We start from the raw sequence: 12,530 nt of genomic DNA, 5'->3' as shown, positions 1-12,530 counted from the left end.
TGGGGTTGTGTTTGTTCGACCTTACTAACTATGCACCTATGATGAAGGATTGATTTGTCACATGCTGCATCCTTCACGATTGCTGATGGTGAACATCTATGGTTGGGGCATCCACTTCCCGTGCTGACGATAAAGAAAGAGCAAAGCAAGTTCCCGCCTTGGAAAAAGCAGAAGAAACCGACGAGGATGGGATTCGAACCCATGCATGCAGAGCACAATGGATTAGCAGTCCATCGCCTTAACCACTCGGCCACCTCGTCGACAGAAGACGTCCCTCTTCTGGTGACAGATGCCGAAAGCAATCTGAAGAAGTCTTTGGCTGAATTTTCATTGAAGGCGGTACATCAGCCGCTGCCCGTGGCCCGTTTTACCGGCTTTCCCAGGCTTGAGCATGTGGCGCTGTGGCTTAGTTGGTTAAAGCGCCTGTCTTGTAAACAGGAGATCCTGAGTTCGAATCTCAGCAGTGCCTTCCATTCTTTGCAATTTTTGCCATTTTATTCTTAAAAGGCGATGCTCGCCCATAGCGGACCCCAAACTTGTCTGCCCCTAGGGTACTCCCAGCAAGGGAAAAAAAGTCCGCATAATGGCTAAACACCCAAGAGCAGGCAATGGTTTTGGCTTCCTTACAGGATAGCAAGAAGCACCATTGCTTTAACCACGCGGCCACTTCGTCTACATCAAGTGATTTCACCTGCTGCTAGATTGTGAAAACCATTGGAACAAGGCTTTGGCTGCTTTAGCATTGAATGCAGTGTCTATCAGGCACTGGCTGAGTGAAGCTTAACTCCTCTGCTACACTATTTAAATCTTTTTCAAAGATGAACCAATGCATAGGGCATAACGATTGACCCACCCTAATTCTTACTCCTGTCGATGATGGTGCTTTCCTGGTATTCCTTCAATCTATTTATTCCGTCGTATGCATTCAGAAGAAAACAGGGCGCTCTCCATGCTTGTGCTAAGCCGTGGATCAGTTGCTTATGGAACCAACAATCTCTAGCCTACTACGTCATTCTCTTCTGTCTGCATTGGATCTGCTTGGTTTGTTTCCTCAAGCCTGTGAAGAAAAAGAGAAAGCTGCAATTGCTCCATTAAGTCATGAGATGTTGTATAAATGCAGATCATGGCTTCGCACTGGCCCGTTTTTTGGCATTGCGTGGCTTGAGGCGCTGTGGCTTAGTTGGTTAAAGCGCCTGTCTAGTAAACAGGAGATCCTGAGTTCGAATCTCAGCAGTGCCTTTCTTTTCTTTTTTTTCTCCTCAATTTTTGCAATTCTAGTCCAAGAAGGAGACCTTCGCGCGTAGCTGACATGGAACTTGTCTTCCACCCGGCCCTAGGGTACTCTGAGCAGGGGAAACTGTATGGATACTGGCTAAACGCCCAAAAGATGGAAATGTCATTGTCTTCTTAACAGGATAGCATGAAACACCACGCATGACAAATTAAAGAGGCAAAGCAAAGCCCTCACTTGGGGTTGTGTTTGTTCGACCTTACTAACTATGCACCTATGATGAAGGATTGATTTGTCACATGCTGCATCCTTCACGATTGCTGATGGTGAACATCTATGGTTGGGGCATCCACTTCCCGTGCTGACGATAAAGAAAGAGCAAAGCAAGTTCCCGCCTTGGAAAAAGCAGAAGAAACCGACGAGGATGGGATTCGAACCCATGCATGCAGAGCACAATGGATTAGCAGTCCATCGCCTTAACCACTCGGCCACCTCGTCGACAGAAGACGTCCCTCTTCTGGTGACAGATGCCGAAAGCAATCTGAAGAAGTCTTTGGCTGAATTTTCATTGAAGGCGGTACATCAGCCGCTGCCCGTGGCCCGTTTTACCGGCTTTCCCAGGCTTGAGCATGTGGCGCTGTGGCTTAGTTGGTTAAAGCGCCTGTCTTGTAAACAGGAGATCCTGAGTTCGAATCTCAGCAGTGCCTTCCATTCTTTGCAGTTTTTGCCATTTTATTCTTAAAAGGCGATGCTCGCCCATAGCGGACCCCAAACTTGTCTGCCCCTAGGGTACTCCCAGCAAGGGAAAAAAAGTCCGCATAATGGCTAAACACCCAAGAGCAGGCAATGGTTTTGGCTTCCTTACAGGATAGCAAGAAGCACCATTGCTTTAACCACGCGGCCACTTCGTCTACATCAAGTGATTTCACCTGCTGCTAGATTGTGAAAACCATTGGAACAAGGCTTTGGCTGCTTTAGCATTGAATGCAGTGTCTATCAGGCACTGGCTGAGTGAAGCTTAACTCCTCTGCTACACTATTTAAATCTTTTTCAAAGATGAACCAATGCATAGGGCATAACGATTGACCCACCCTAATTCTTACTCCTGTCGATGATGGTGCTTTCCTGGTATTCCTTCAATCTATTTATTCCGTCGTATGCATTCAGAAGAAAACAGGGCGCTCTCCATGCTTGTGCTAAGCCGTGGATCAGTTGCTTATGGAACCAACAATCTCTAGCCTACTACGTCATTCTCTTCTGTCTGCATTGGATCTGCTTGGTTTGTTTCCTCAAGCCTGTGAAGAAAAAGAGAAAGCTGCAATTGCTCCATTAAGTCATGAGATGTTGTATAAATGCAGATCATGGCTTCGCACTGGCCCGTTTTTTGGCATTGCGTGGCTTGAGGCGCTGTGGCTTAGTTGGTTAAAGCGCCTGTCTAGTAAACAGGAGATCCTGAGTTCGAATCTCAGCAGTGCCTTTCTTTTCTTTTTTTTCTCCTCAATTTTTGCAATTCTAGTCCAAGAAGGAGACCTTCGCGCGTAGCTGACATGGAACTTGTCTTCCACCCGGCCCTAGGGTACTCTGAGCAGGGGAAACTGTATGGATACTGGCTAAACGCCCAAAAGATGGAAATGTCATTGTCTTCTTAACAGGATAGCATGGAACACCACGCATGACAAATTAAAGAGGCAAAGCAAAGCCCTCACTTGGGGTTGTGTTTGTTCGACCTTACTAACTATGCACCTATGATGAAGGATTGATTTGTCACATGCTGCATCCTTCACGATTGCTGATGGTGAACATCTATGGTTGGGGCATCCACTTCCCGTGCTGACGATAAAGAAAGAGCAAAGCAAGTTCCCGCCTTGGAAAAAGCAGAAGAAACCGACGAGGATGGGATTCGAACCCATGCATGCAGAGCACAATGGATTAGCAGTCCATCGCCTTAACCACTCGGCCACCTCATCGACAGAAGACGTCCCTCTTCTGGTGACAGATGCCGAAAGCAATCTGAAGAAGTCTTTGGCTGAATTTTCATTGAAGGCGGTACATCAGCCGCTGCCCGTGGCCCGTTTTACCGGCTTTCACAGGCTTGAGCATGTGGCGCTGTGGCTTAGTTGGTTAAAGCGCCTGTCTTGTAAACAGAAGATCCTGAGTTCGAATCTCAGCAGTGCCTTTCTTTTCTTTTTTTTCTCCTCAATTTTTGCAATTCTAGTCCAAGAAGGAGACCTTCGCGCGTAGCTGACATGGAACTTGTCTTCCACCCGGCCCTAGGGTACTCTGAGCAGGGGAAACTGTATGGATACTGGCTAAACGCCCAAAAGATGGAAATGTCATTGTCTTCTTAACAGGATAGCATGAAACACCACGCATGACAAATTAAAGAGGCAAAGCAAAGCCCTCACTTGGGGTTGTGTTTGTTCGACCTTACTAACTATGCACCTATGATGAAGGATTGATTTGTCACATGCTGCATCCTTCACGATTGCTGATGGTGAACATCTATGGTTGGGGCATCCACTTCCCGTGCTGACGATAAAGAAAGAGCAAAGCAAGTTCCCGCCTTGGAAAAAGCAGAAGAAACCGACGAGGATGGGATTCGAACCCATGCATGCAGAGCACAATGGATTAGCAGTCCATCGCCTTAACCACTCGGCCACCTCGTCGACAGAAGACGTCCCTCTTCTGGTGACAGATGCCGAAAGCAATCTGAAGAAGTCTTTGGCTGAATTTTCATTGAAGGCGGTACATCAGCCGCTGCCCGTGGCCCGTTTTACCGGCTTTCCCAGGCTTGAGCATGTGGCGCTGTGGCTTAGTTGGTTAAAGCGCCTGTCTTGTAAACAGGAGATCCTGAGTTCGAATCTCAGCAGTGCCTTCCATTCTTTGCAGTTTTTGCCATTTTATTCTTAAAAGGCGATGCTCGCCCATAGCGGACCCCAAACTTGTCTGCCCCTAGGGTACTCCCAGCAAGGGAAAAAAAGTCCGCATAATGGCTAAACACCCAAGAGCAGGCAATGGTTTTGGCTTCCTTACAGGATAGCAAGAAGCACCATTGCTTTAACCACGCGGCCACTTCGTCTACATCAAGTGATTTCACCTGCTGCTAGATTGTGAAAACCATTGGAACAAGGCTTTGGCTGCTTTAGCATTGAATGCAGTGTCTATCAGGCACTGGCTGAGTGAAGCTTAACTCCTCTGCTACACTATTTAAATCTTTTTCAAAGATGAACCAATGCATAGGGCATAACGATTGACCCACCCTAATTCTTACTCCTGTCGATGATGGTGCTTTCCTGGTATTCCTTCAATCTATTTATTCCGTCGTATGCATTCAGAAGAAAACAGGGCGCTCTCCATGCTTGTGCTAAGCCGTGGATCAGTTGCTTATGGAACCAACAATCTCTAGCCTACTACGTCATTCTCTTCTGTCTGCATTGGATCTGCTTGGTTTGTTTCCTCAAGCCTGTGAAGAAAAAGAGAAAGCTGCAATTGCTCCATTAAGTCATGAGATGTTGTATAAATGCAGATCATGGCTTCGCACTGGCCCGTTTTTTGGCATTGCGTGGCTTGAGGCGCTGTGGCTTAGTTGGTTAAAGCGCCTGTCTAGTAAACAGGAGATCCTGAGTTCGAATCTCAGCAGTGCCTTTCTTTTCTTTTTTTTCTCCTCAATTTTTGCAATTCTAGTCCAAGAAGGAGACCTTCGCGCGTAGCTGACATGGAACTTGTCTTCCACCCGGCCCTAGGGTACTCTGAGCAGGGGAAACTGTATGGATACTGGCTAAACGCCCAAAAGATGGAAATGTCATTGTCTTCTTAACAGGATAGCATGAAACACCACGCATGACAAATTAAAGAGGCAAAGCAAAGCCCTCACTTGGGGTTGTGTTTGTTCGACCTTACTAACTATGCACCTATGATGAAGGATTGATTTGTCACATGCTGCATCCTTCACGATTGCTGATGGTGAACATCTATGGTTGGGGCATCCACTTCCCGTGCTGACGATAAAGAAAGAGCAAAGCAAGTTCCCGCCTTGGAAAAAGCAGAAGAAACCGACGAGGATGGGATTCGAACCCATGCATGCAGAGCACAATGGATTAGCAGTCCATCGCCTTAACCACTCGGCCACCTCGTCGACAGAAGACGTCCCTCTTCTGGTGACAGATGCCGAAAGCAATCTGAAGAAGTCTTTGGCTGAATTTTCATTGAAGGCGGTACATCAGCCGCTGCCCGTGGCCCGTTTTACCGGCTTTCCCAGGCTTGAGCATGTGGCGCTGTGGCTTAGTTGGTTAAAGCGCCTGTCTTGTAAACAGGAGATCCTGAGTTCGAATCTCAGCAGTGCCTTCCATTCTTTGCAATTTTTGCCATTTTATTCTTAAAAGGCGATGCTCGCCCATAGCGGACCCCAAACTTGTCTGCCCCTAGGGTACTCCCAGCAAGGGAAAAAAAGTCCGCATAATGGCTAAACACCCAAGAGCAGGCAATGGTTTTGGCTTCCTTACAGGATAGCAAGAAGCACCATTGCTTTAACCACGCGGCCACTTCGTCTACATCAAGTGATTTCACCTGCTGCTAGATTGTGAAAACCATTGGAACAAGGCTTTGGCTGCTTTAGCATTGAATGCAGTGTCTATCAGGCACTGGCTGAGTGAAGCTTAACTCCTCTGCTACACTATTTAAATCTTTTTCAAAGATGAACCAATGCATAGGGCATAACGATTGACCCACCCTAATTCTTACTCCTGTCGATGATGGTGCTTTCCTGGTATTCCTTCAATCTATTTATTCCGTCGTATGCATTCAGAAGAAAACAGGGCGCTCTCCATGCTTGTGCTAAGCCGTGGATCAGTTGCTTATGGAACCAACAATCTCTAGCCTACTACGTCATTCTCTTCTGTCTGCATTGGATCTGCTTGGTTTGTTTCCTCAAGCCTGTGAAGAAAAAGAGAAAGCTGCAATTGCTCCATTAAGTCATGAGATGTTGTATAAATGCAGATCATGGCTTCGCACTGGCCCGTTTTTTGGCATTGCGTGGCTTGAGGCGCTGTGGCTTAGTTGGTTAAAGCGCCTGTCTAGTAAACAGGAGATCCTGAGTTCGAATCTCAGCAGTGCCTTTCTTTTCTTTTTTTTCTCCTCAATTTTTGCAATTCTAGTCCAAGAAGGAGACCTTCGCGCGTAGCTGACATGGAACTTGTCTTCCACCCGGCCCTAGGGTACTCTGAGCAGGGGAAACTGTATGGATACTGGCTAAACGCCCAAAAGATGGAAATGTCATTGTCTTCTTAACAGGATAGCATGGAACACCACGCATGACAAATTAAAGAGGCAAAGCAAAGCCCTCACTTGGGGTTGTGTTTGTTCGACCTTACTAACTATGCACCTATGATGAAGGATTGATTTGTCACATGCTGCATCCTTCACGATTGCTGATGGTGAACATCTATGGTTGGGGCATCCACTTCCCGTGCTGACGATAAAGAAAGAGCAAAGCAAGTTCCCGCCTTGGAAAAAGCAGAAGAAACCGACGAGGATGGGATTCGAACCCATGCATGCAGAGCACAATGGATTAGCAGTCCATCGCCTTAACCACTCGGCCACCTCGTCGACAGAAGACGTCCCTCTTCTGGTGACAGATGCCGAAAGCAATCTGAAGAAGTCTTTGGCTGAATTTTCATTGAAGGCGGTACATCAGCCGCTGCCCGTGGCCCGTTTTACCGGCTTTCCCAGGCTTGAGCATGTGGCGCTGTGGCTTAGTTGGTTAAAGCGCCTGTCTTGTAAACAGGAGATCCTGAGTTCGAATCTCAGCAGTGCCTTCCATTCTTTGCAGTTTTTGCCATTTTATTCTTAAAAGGCGATGCTCGCCCATAGCGGACCCCAAACTTGTCTGCCCCTAGGGTACTCCCAGCAAGGGAAAAAAAGTCCGCATAATGGCTAAACACCCAAGAGCAGGCAATGGTTTTGGCTTCCTTACAGGATAGCAAGAAGCACCATTGCTTTAACCACGCGGCCACTTCGTCTACATCAAGTGATTTCACCTGCTGCTAGATTGTGAAAACCATTGGAACAAGGCTTTGGCTGCTTTAGCATTGAATGCAGTGTCTATCAGGCACTGGCTGAGTGAAGCTTAACTCCTCTGCTACACTATTTAAATCTTTTTCAAAGATGAACCAATGCATAGGGCATAACGATTGACCCACCCTAATTCTTACTCCTGTCGATGATGGTGCTTTCCTGGTATTCCTTCAATCTATTTATTCCGTCGTATGCATTCAGAAGAAAACAGGGCGCTCTCCATGCTTGTGCTAAGCCGTGGATCAGTTGCTTATGGAACCAACAATCTCTAGCCTACTACGTCATTCTCTTCTGTCTGCATTGGATCTGCTTGGTTTGTTTCCTCAAGCCTGTGAAGAAAAAGAGAAAGCTGCAATTGCTCCATTAAGTCATGAGATGTTGTATAAATGCAGATCATGGCTTCGCACTGGCCCGTTTTTTGGCATTGCGTGGCTTGAGGCGCTGTGGCTTAGTTGGTTAAAGCGCCTGTCTAGTAAACAGGAGATCCTGAGTTCGAATCTCAGCAGTGCCTTTCTTTTCTTTTTTTTCTCCTCAATTTTTGCAATTCTAGTCCAAGAAGGAGACCTTCGCGCGTAGCTGACATGGAACTTGTCTTCCACCCGGCCCTAGGGTACTCTGAGCAGGGGAAACTGTATGGATACTGGCTAAACGCCCAAAAGATGGAAATGTCATTGTCTTCTTAACAGGATAGCATGGAACACCACGCATGACAAATTAAAGAGGCAAAGCAAAGCCCTCACTTGGGGTTGTGTTTGTTCGACCTTACTAACTATGCACCTATGATGAAGGATTGATTTGTCACATGCTGCATCCTTCACGATTGCTGATGGTGAACATCTATGGTTGGGGCATCCACTTCCCGTGCTGACGATAAAGAAAGAGCAAAGCAAGTTCCCGCCTTGGAAAAAGCAGAAGAAACCGACGAGGATGGGATTCGAACCCATGCATGCAGAGCACAATGGATTAGCAGTCCATCGCCTTAACCACTCGGCCACCTCGTCGACAGAAGACGTCCCTCTTCTGGTGACAGATGCCGAAAGCAATCTGAAGAAGTCTTTGGCTGAATTTTCATTGAAGGCGGTACATCAGCCGCTGCCCGTGGCCCGTTTTACCGGCTTTCCCAGGCTTGAGCATGTGGCGCTGTGGCTTAGTTGGTTAAAGCGCCTGTCTTGTAAACAGGAGATCCTGAGTTCGAATCTCAGCAAGTGCCTTCCATTCTTTGCAGTTTTTGCCATTTTATTCTTAAAAGGCGATGCTCGCCCATAGCGGACCCCAAACTTGTCTGCCCCTAGGGTACTCCCAGCAAGGGAAAAAAAGTCCGCATAATGGCTAAACACCCAAGAGCAGGCAATGGTTTTGGCTTCCTTACAGGATAGCAAGAAGCACCATTGCTTTAACCACGCGGCCACTTCGTCTACATCAAGTGATTTCACCTGCTGCTAGATTGTGAAAACCATTGGAACAAGGCTTTGGCTGCTTTAGCATTGAATGCAGTGTCTATCAGGCACTGGCTGAGTGAAGCTTAACTCCTCTGCTACACTATTTAAATCTTTTTCAAAGATGAACCAATGCATAGGGCATAACGATTGACCCACCCTAATTCTTACTCCTGTCGATGATGGTGCTTTCCTGGTATTCCTTCAATCTATTTATTCCGTCGTATGCATTCAGAAGAAAACAGGGCGCTCTCCATGCTTGTGCTAAGCCGTGGATCAGTTGCTTATGGAACCAACAATCTCTAGCCTACTACGTCATTCTCTTCTGTCTGCATTGGATCTGCTTGGTTTGTTTCCTCAAGCCTGTGAAGAAAAAGAGAAAGCTGCAATTGCTCCATTAAGTCATGAGATGTTGTATAAATGCAGATCATGGCTTCGCACTGGCCCGTTTTTTGGCATTGCGTGGCTTGAGGCGCTGTGGCTTAGTTGGTTAAAGCGCCTGTCTAGTAAACAGGAGATCCTGAGTTCGAATCTCAGCAGTGCCTTTCTTTTCTTTTTTTTCTCCTCAATTTTTGCAATTCTAGTCCAAGAAGGAGACCTTCGCGCGTAGCTGACATGGAACTTGTCTTCCACCCGGCCCTAGGGTACTCTGAGCAGGGGAAACTGTATGGATACTGGCTAAACGCCCAAAAGATGGAAATGTCATTGTCTTCTTAACAGGATAGCATGGAACACCACGCATGACAAATTAAAGAGGCAAAGCAAAGCCCTCACTTGGGGTTGTGTTTGTTCGACCTTACTAACTATGCACCTATGATGAAGGATTGATTTGTCACATGCTGCATCCTTCACGATTGCTGATGGTGAACATCTATGGTTGGGGCATCCACTTCCCGTGCTGACGATAAAGAAAGAGCAAAGCAAGTTCCCGCCTTGGAAAAAGCAGAAGAAACCGACGAGGATGGGATTCGAACCCATGCATGCAGAGCACAATGGATTAGCAGTCCATCGCCTTAACCACTCGGCCACCTCGTCGACAGAAGACGTCCCTCTTCTGGTGACAGATGCCGAAAGCAATCTGAAGAAGTCTTTGGCTGAATTTTCATTGAAGGCGGTACATCAGCCGCTGCCCGTGGCCCGTTTTACCGGCTTTCCCAGGCTTGAGCATGTGGCGCTGTGGCTTAGTTGGTTAAAGCGCCTGTCTTGTAAACAGGAGATCCTGAGTTCGAATCTCAGCAGTGCCTTCCATTCTTTGCAGTTTTTGCCATTTTATTCTTAAAAGGCGATGCTCGCCCATAGCGGACCCCAAACTTGTCTGCCCCTAGGGTACTCCCAGCAAGGGAAAAAAAGTCCGCATAATGGCTAAACACCCAAGAGCAGGCAATGGTTTTGGCTTCCTTACAGGATAGCAAGAAGCACCATTGCTTTAACCACGCGGCCACTTCGTCTACATCAAGTGATTTCACCTGCTGCTAGATTGTGAAAACCATTGGAACAAGGCTTTGGCTGCTTTAGCATTGAATGCAGTGTCTATCAGGCACTGGCTGAGTGAAGCTTAACTCCTCTGCTACACTATTTAAATCTTTTTCAAAGATGAACCAATGCATAGGGCATAACGATTGACCCACCCTAATTCTTACTCCTGTCGATGATGGTGCTTTCCTGGTATTCCTTCAATCTATTTATTCCGTCGTATGCATTCAGAAGAAAACAGGGCGCTCTCCATGCTTGTGCTAAGCCGTGGATCAGTTGCTTATGGAACCAACAATCTCTAGCCTACTACGTCATTCTCTTCTGTCTGCATTGGATCTGCTTGGTTTGTTTCCTCAAGCCTGTGAAGAAAAAGAGAAAGCTGCAATTGCTCCATTAAGTCATGAGATGTTGTATAAATGCAGATCATGGCTTCGCACTGGCCCGTTTTTTGGCATTGCGTGGCTTGAGGCGCTGTGGCTTAGTTGGTTAAAGCGCCTGTCTAGTAAACAGGAGATCCTGAGTTCGAATCTCAGCAGTGCCTTTCTTTTCTTTTTTTTCTCCTCAATTTTTGCAATTCTAGTCCAAGAAGGAGACCTTCGCGCGTAGCTGACATGGAACTTGTCTTCCACCCGGCCCTAGGGTACTCTGAGCAGGGGAAACTGTATGGATACTGGCTAAACGCCCAAAAGATGGAAATGTCATTGTCTTCTTAACAGGATAGCATGGAACACCACGCATGACAAATTAAAGAGGCAAAGCAAAGCCCTCACTTGGGGTTGTGTTTGTTCGACCTTACTAACTATGCACCTATGATGAAGGATTGATTTGTCACATGCTGCATCCTTCACGATTGCTGATGGTGAACATCTATGGTTGGGGCATCCACTTCCCGTGCTGACGATAAAGAAAGAGCAAAGCAAGTTCCCGCCTTGGAAAAAGCAGAAGAAACCGACGAGGATGGGATTCGAACCCATGCATGCAGAGCACAATGGATTAGCAGTCCATCGCCTTAACCACTCGGCCACCTCGTCGACAGAAGACGTCCCTCTTCTGGTGACAGATGCCGAAAGCAATCTGAAGAAGTCTTTGGCTGAATTTTCATTGAAGGCGGTACATCAGCCGCTGCCCGTGGCCCGTTTTACCGGCTTTCCCAGGCTTGAGCATGTGGCGCTGTGGCTTAGTTGGTTAAAGCGCCTGTCTTGTAAACAGGAGATCCTGAGTTCGAATCTCAGCAGTGCCTTCCATTCTTTGCAGTTTTTGCCATTTTATTCTTAAAAGGCGATGCTCGCCCATAGCGGACCCCAAACTTGTCTGCCCCTAGGGTACTCCCAGCAAGGGAAAAAAAGTCCGCATAATGGCTAAACACCCAAGAGCAGGCAATGGTTTTGGCTTCCTTACAGGATAGCAAGAAGCACCATTGCTTTAACCACGCGGCCACTTCGTCTACATCAAGTGATTTCACCTGCTGCTAGATTGTGAAAACCATTGGAACAAGGCTTTGGCTGCTTTAGCATTGAATGCAGTGTCTATCAGGCACTGGCTGAGTGAAGCTTAACTCCTCTGCTACACTATTTAAATCTTTTTCAAAGATGAACCAATGCATAGGGCATAACGATTGACCCACCCTAATTCTTACTCCTGTCGATGATGGTGCTTTCCTGGTATTCCTTCAATCTATTTATTCCGTCGTATGCATTCAGAAGAAAACAGGGCGCTCTCCATGCTTGTGCTAAGCCGTGGATCAGTTGCTTATGGAACCAACAATCTCTAGCCTACTACGTCATTCTCTTCTGTCTGCATTGGATCTGCTTGGTTTGTTTCCTCAAGCCTGTGAAGAAAAAGAGAAAGCTGCAATTGCTCCATTAAGTCATGAGATGTTGTATAAATGCAGATCATGGCTTCGCACTGGCCCGTTTTTTGGCATTGCGTGGCTTGAGGCGCTGTGGCTTAGTTGGTTAAAGCGCCTGTCTAGTAAACAGGAGATCCTGAGTTCGAATCTCAGCAGTGCCTTTCTTTTCTTTTTTTTCTCCTCAATTTTTGCAATTCTAGTCCAAGAAGGAGACCTTCGCGCGTAGCTGACATGGAACTTGTCTTCCACCCGGCCCTAGGGTACTCTGAGCAGGGGAAACTGTATGGATACTGGCTAAACGCCCAAAAGATGGAAATGTCATTGTCTTCTTAACAGGATAGCATGGAACACCACGCATGACAAATTAAAGAGGCAAAGCAAAGCCCTCACTTGGGGTTGTGTTTGTTCGACCTTACTAACTATGCACCTATGATGAAGGATTGATTTGTCACATGCTGCATCCTTCACG

At 46.9% G+C, this 12,530-nt stretch overlaps 26 non-coding genes across 26 annotated transcripts; 17 read left to right on the top strand and 9 right to left on the bottom strand.

The window, feature by feature from the left end:
* Positions 1-178: 178 nt before the first annotated feature.
* TRNAS-GCU (transfer RNA serine (anticodon GCU)) lies at positions 179-260 on the bottom strand. The gene has a single exon. It is a non-coding gene; the product is annotated as a tRNA-Ser (tRNA).
* A 135-nt stretch (positions 261-395) lies between these two features.
* Positions 396-469, top strand: TRNAT-UGU (transfer RNA threonine (anticodon UGU)). Its single transcript has one exon. It is a non-coding gene; the product is annotated as a tRNA-Thr (tRNA).
* Positions 470-1,165: 696 nt separating this feature from the next.
* TRNAT-AGU (transfer RNA threonine (anticodon AGU)) lies at positions 1,166-1,239 on the top strand. Its single transcript has one exon. It is a non-coding gene; the product is annotated as a tRNA-Thr (tRNA).
* Positions 1,240-1,647: 408 nt separating this feature from the next.
* Positions 1,648-1,729, bottom strand: TRNAS-GCU (transfer RNA serine (anticodon GCU)). The gene has a single exon. It is a non-coding gene; the product is annotated as a tRNA-Ser (tRNA).
* Positions 1,730-1,864: 135 nt separating this feature from the next.
* TRNAT-UGU (transfer RNA threonine (anticodon UGU)) lies at positions 1,865-1,938 on the top strand. The gene has a single exon. It is a non-coding gene; the product is annotated as a tRNA-Thr (tRNA).
* A 696-nt stretch (positions 1,939-2,634) lies between these two features.
* TRNAT-AGU (transfer RNA threonine (anticodon AGU)) lies at positions 2,635-2,708 on the top strand. Its single transcript has one exon. It is a non-coding gene; the product is annotated as a tRNA-Thr (tRNA).
* Positions 2,709-3,116: 408 nt separating this feature from the next.
* TRNAS-GCU (transfer RNA serine (anticodon GCU)) lies at positions 3,117-3,198 on the bottom strand. Its single transcript has one exon. It is a non-coding gene; the product is annotated as a tRNA-Ser (tRNA).
* A 135-nt stretch (positions 3,199-3,333) lies between these two features.
* On the top strand, positions 3,334-3,407 carry TRNAT-UGU (transfer RNA threonine (anticodon UGU)). The gene has a single exon. It is a non-coding gene; the product is annotated as a tRNA-Thr (tRNA).
* Positions 3,408-3,815: 408 nt separating this feature from the next.
* TRNAS-GCU (transfer RNA serine (anticodon GCU)) lies at positions 3,816-3,897 on the bottom strand. Its single transcript has one exon. It is a non-coding gene; the product is annotated as a tRNA-Ser (tRNA).
* A 135-nt stretch (positions 3,898-4,032) lies between these two features.
* On the top strand, positions 4,033-4,106 carry TRNAT-UGU (transfer RNA threonine (anticodon UGU)). The gene has a single exon. It is a non-coding gene; the product is annotated as a tRNA-Thr (tRNA).
* Positions 4,107-4,802: 696 nt separating this feature from the next.
* TRNAT-AGU (transfer RNA threonine (anticodon AGU)) lies at positions 4,803-4,876 on the top strand. The gene has a single exon. It is a non-coding gene; the product is annotated as a tRNA-Thr (tRNA).
* Positions 4,877-5,284: 408 nt separating this feature from the next.
* Positions 5,285-5,366, bottom strand: TRNAS-GCU (transfer RNA serine (anticodon GCU)). The gene has a single exon. It is a non-coding gene; the product is annotated as a tRNA-Ser (tRNA).
* A 135-nt stretch (positions 5,367-5,501) lies between these two features.
* Positions 5,502-5,575, top strand: TRNAT-UGU (transfer RNA threonine (anticodon UGU)). Its single transcript has one exon. It is a non-coding gene; the product is annotated as a tRNA-Thr (tRNA).
* Positions 5,576-6,271: 696 nt separating this feature from the next.
* TRNAT-AGU (transfer RNA threonine (anticodon AGU)) lies at positions 6,272-6,345 on the top strand. Its single transcript has one exon. It is a non-coding gene; the product is annotated as a tRNA-Thr (tRNA).
* A 408-nt stretch (positions 6,346-6,753) lies between these two features.
* Positions 6,754-6,835, bottom strand: TRNAS-GCU (transfer RNA serine (anticodon GCU)). The gene has a single exon. It is a non-coding gene; the product is annotated as a tRNA-Ser (tRNA).
* Positions 6,836-6,970: 135 nt separating this feature from the next.
* TRNAT-UGU (transfer RNA threonine (anticodon UGU)) lies at positions 6,971-7,044 on the top strand. Its single transcript has one exon. It is a non-coding gene; the product is annotated as a tRNA-Thr (tRNA).
* A 696-nt stretch (positions 7,045-7,740) lies between these two features.
* On the top strand, positions 7,741-7,814 carry TRNAT-AGU (transfer RNA threonine (anticodon AGU)). The gene has a single exon. It is a non-coding gene; the product is annotated as a tRNA-Thr (tRNA).
* Positions 7,815-8,222: 408 nt separating this feature from the next.
* On the bottom strand, positions 8,223-8,304 carry TRNAS-GCU (transfer RNA serine (anticodon GCU)). Its single transcript has one exon. It is a non-coding gene; the product is annotated as a tRNA-Ser (tRNA).
* Positions 8,305-8,439: 135 nt separating this feature from the next.
* TRNAT-UGU (transfer RNA threonine (anticodon UGU)) lies at positions 8,440-8,514 on the top strand. Its single transcript has one exon. It is a non-coding gene; the product is annotated as a tRNA-Thr (tRNA).
* Positions 8,515-9,210: 696 nt separating this feature from the next.
* TRNAT-AGU (transfer RNA threonine (anticodon AGU)) lies at positions 9,211-9,284 on the top strand. Its single transcript has one exon. It is a non-coding gene; the product is annotated as a tRNA-Thr (tRNA).
* A 408-nt stretch (positions 9,285-9,692) lies between these two features.
* TRNAS-GCU (transfer RNA serine (anticodon GCU)) lies at positions 9,693-9,774 on the bottom strand. The gene has a single exon. It is a non-coding gene; the product is annotated as a tRNA-Ser (tRNA).
* Positions 9,775-9,909: 135 nt separating this feature from the next.
* On the top strand, positions 9,910-9,983 carry TRNAT-UGU (transfer RNA threonine (anticodon UGU)). The gene has a single exon. It is a non-coding gene; the product is annotated as a tRNA-Thr (tRNA).
* A 696-nt stretch (positions 9,984-10,679) lies between these two features.
* TRNAT-AGU (transfer RNA threonine (anticodon AGU)) lies at positions 10,680-10,753 on the top strand. The gene has a single exon. It is a non-coding gene; the product is annotated as a tRNA-Thr (tRNA).
* Positions 10,754-11,161: 408 nt separating this feature from the next.
* Positions 11,162-11,243, bottom strand: TRNAS-GCU (transfer RNA serine (anticodon GCU)). Its single transcript has one exon. It is a non-coding gene; the product is annotated as a tRNA-Ser (tRNA).
* Positions 11,244-11,378: 135 nt separating this feature from the next.
* On the top strand, positions 11,379-11,452 carry TRNAT-UGU (transfer RNA threonine (anticodon UGU)). The gene has a single exon. It is a non-coding gene; the product is annotated as a tRNA-Thr (tRNA).
* A 696-nt stretch (positions 11,453-12,148) lies between these two features.
* Positions 12,149-12,222, top strand: TRNAT-AGU (transfer RNA threonine (anticodon AGU)). The gene has a single exon. It is a non-coding gene; the product is annotated as a tRNA-Thr (tRNA).
* The last annotated feature ends 308 nt before the right edge of the window (positions 12,223-12,530 follow it).

Source organism: Dendropsophus ebraccatus, unplaced genomic scaffold, assembly GCF_027789765.1.
Source record: "Dendropsophus ebraccatus isolate aDenEbr1 unplaced genomic scaffold, aDenEbr1.pat pat_scaffold_571_ctg1, whole genome shotgun sequence".
Taxonomy (NCBI): domain Eukaryota; kingdom Metazoa; phylum Chordata; class Amphibia; order Anura; family Hylidae; genus Dendropsophus; species Dendropsophus ebraccatus.
Note: the sequence above shows the minus strand (reverse complement) of the source record. Positions and strands in the feature narration are given on the sequence as shown.